Source organism: Pipistrellus kuhlii, unplaced genomic scaffold (assembly GCF_014108245.1).
Source record: "Pipistrellus kuhlii isolate mPipKuh1 unplaced genomic scaffold, mPipKuh1.p scaffold_m20_p_34, whole genome shotgun sequence".
Lineage (NCBI taxonomy): Eukaryota > Metazoa > Chordata > Mammalia > Chiroptera > Vespertilionidae > Pipistrellus > Pipistrellus kuhlii.
The window spans coordinates 3425422-3428494 of record NW_023425534.1 but is presented as its reverse complement, the minus strand read 5'-3'; the positions used below and the strand labels follow the sequence as shown (position 1 = coordinate 3428494).

Here is a 3073-nt window from a genome sequence, read left to right as displayed (position 1 = left end):
CTTTGTCGGACCATGTTTGAGCAACCATGTTTGAGCAACAACACAGAAGTCTTCTCAGGAGCAAAGGGCTCGGCAAGGGCATGATCTTTAAGTCCCTCAGTGTGACCTGTACGTGAGACTTAGCTCCAATCTGCTTCTGAGAGGCAGAGGAGCTGAGCTCTGCTAAATCGGAAATGCCAGCTCCGCCGGGCGTTAGAACCCACACTTGAAAGACATCAAACGCTCACTCCGGCTGGGCTGTGGCTCAGGGGGGGTGAGTGTCCTCCCACGTACCAAGAGGTGTCCAGTCCATTCCCAGTCAGGGCACATGCCCGGATTGTGGCCTCCATCCCTGGTAGGGGGCATGCAGGATGCAGCCAACCAATGTTTCTCTCGCATCGATATTTCTCTCTCTCTCTCCCTCTCCCTTCCTCTCTCTCTAAAAGAAATCAATAAAAACACATTTTTAATTAAATAAAAATAAAGTTTGGTCTTTGATATTTTTAAAAAATGTGTTTTTATTGATTTCAGAGAGGAAGAAAGAGAGAATCACTGATCACCTGCCTCCTGCACGTCCCCCACTGAGGATCAGGCCTGCAACCTGGGCATGTGTCCTGACCGGGAATTGAACCATGCATTCCTGGTTCATAGGACAATGTTCAACCATTGAGCCACACTGGCCAGGCAATACAAATGTATCTTTAAAAGACTCGTTGAAAATGTCCAAGAATCGCCCAGCTGGCATGCCTCAGTGGTTGAGCATCGACCTATGAACCAGGAGGTCATGGTTTGATTCCCAGTCAGGGCACACGCCTAGGTTGGGGGCTTGATCCCCATGCTGGGGACCCCAGGAGGCAGCCGATCAAAGATTCTCTCTCATCATTGATGATTCTATCTCTCCCTCCCTCACCCTTCCTCTCTGAAATCAATAAAAATATACTTAAGAAAGAAAGGAAGAGAGGAAAGAAAGAGGGAGAGAAAGGGAGAAAGAAAGGATCAAGAATCTTGTGGCTCAGGTGGTTGAGTGTCTTGTTGTGGCCGGCAAGACCCAGTGGTAACATAACTTAGTCATAAATTAGTTCTTTTGCAAGGCTCTACCCCCAGGCAGGCACGTCCTGTTACCAGTAGCCGCAAGGCAGGACAAACAGACCAAACCAGGTGAAACAGAGACTGCTTAAGCTGAAAATAAACCCCCAGCCCAGGTGTTGTATGAACTTTAAATGTTACTGTACTAGTGGAATTTTTCTATGACTTATAACTGACGTTTCTTTGTTAAAACTTTAGCCAATCATGATCTGCCAGGCATCCCTAAGACGGGGATGAAAGGAGCATGCTTAGAGCGGGTCGGGACTCTCGTTGCTCGCTGCTGTGTCAGTTGAGGGGAGCCCGGACTCGAGTTCGTAATGAAGGTTTCCTAAATTCGAATGTGGCTGACTGGTGGTCGTCATTCGCGGGTCGCCCATAACATCTGGAGGCCCCCAGCGAGATCCACTCTGACCTCGTTGTCAGTGGATGGACACCCCAGGGAGGACACTCTGATCTCCGTCCCGGGTTCCAGGGAAGCAAAGTGACCTCCGCACAAAACGGCCATCCGGTAGTTGAAGCCATCTGGGCCTCAGAGACTGAGATAAGGTCTGGTCTGGTCTGGGGAACGTTCCAATCTGGGGGACCCTAGGAGCGCTGGACGCAGCATAACCTCCAGCTCCAGAATCCCGCCGTGACGGCACTCAGGATTCACAGGTCTGCGGTATCAGGAGTGGGACCGGACAGGTGTGTCTGGTCTCTGTGTGCTGTATTGTCTTTGTTAGTCTGCTGTTTGTGTCTTTTCTTCGTACGGTCAGGATGGGGCAGGGTCCGTCTGGACCCTCCACCCAGTTGCAATGTTTTCTTAAGAATTTTCAGGATTTCCGAAAACGGGCGGACGAATACGGCTCTGATGTTAAACACTTTTGATTTAACCACTCTTTTTCCCAGGTCAATGCCGGTCTGTGGGATAACTTTCCCCTCACAGTTCCTAGAGTATTAGTCTTGTTTCCTTTGTCCAATATGAGTGCCATTTCTGTTTTGCTGAAACATTGTAATAGTACTTGTTTACTGAAAGGGTATAAGTACAGATGTTTGTTTAATATTTTGTTTGTCTGCTTGGGTATAATTATTTGTTCATGTAAGTGTGAAAATCTAAAAAAAAAAAAAAAAGGATAAAAGAAAATAAAAGAAAAAGAAAGAAACCTTTAATTTGTTTAAAGCTGAGGGCTCTGACAGCTAGCAAACCACCCTGAGTGGCCACTAGGATTCCTTTTTCCCAAGGGTGCTTTGCTTTCTGTCAGAGCGGAATCGGCCCACCTAACAGGATTTATATGTTTATTAATTTGAAGGTATGAAGTTGTAACAATTATGGTCCAAAAAGGTTAAGAGCAGAGAACGAATTCTAAAATGAACTATAATATTTACAAGAAGGAAGCTTGAGCTGGCAAAGTCACCAAGTCTGCCCAGCAAGCTCAGAAACTAAATGAATCTTATTTCAGACACCTGCCTCCACCCAGTCTTCATCAGTGGTGGAGGAATGGTCTCAGAACTGTTTGTTTCAATTGGCCATCTAAGTTTAATGTGATTAACGATGATCATTGTAAAATCTTTAGAAGAAAAGGAAAATATTGTGAGGGCAACTTGGTCCTTGTGTGTGTGTGTCAACTCTTAAAGTTATAGTTTTTTTTTGTTTTTGTTTTTTGTTGTTTTTTTAATATATTTTATTGATTTTGTACAGAGAGGAAGGGAGAGAGATAGCAAGTTAGAAACATCGATGAGAGAGTCATCGATCAGCCGCCTCTTGCACACCCCCCACTGGGGATGTGCCCGCAACCAAGGTACATGCCCTTGACCGGAATCGAACCCGGGACCCCTCAGTCCCCAAGCCGACGCTCTATCCACTGAGCCAAACCAGCTTTGGCTTAAGTGATAGTTTTAAAATCAGTAATATTAACGGAAACACACACAGAGGAGCTTTTCAGAAAGCTCAGGGAGTCTGGTTGCAGTGTAGGGGTCACCGGTTCCCCCAAGGCAGCGGACAGCCAGATGAAAACGCCCTGGTGGAAGC

General features: G+C 46.4%; 1 protein-coding gene across 1 annotated transcript in view; it reads left to right on the top strand.

Moving 5' to 3' along the window:
- ENO1 (enolase 1) overlaps positions 1–3073 on the top strand; it is a 32415-nt gene that overhangs the window by 2652 nt on the left and 26690 nt on the right. The gene's annotated exons all lie outside the window — the stretch shown is intronic.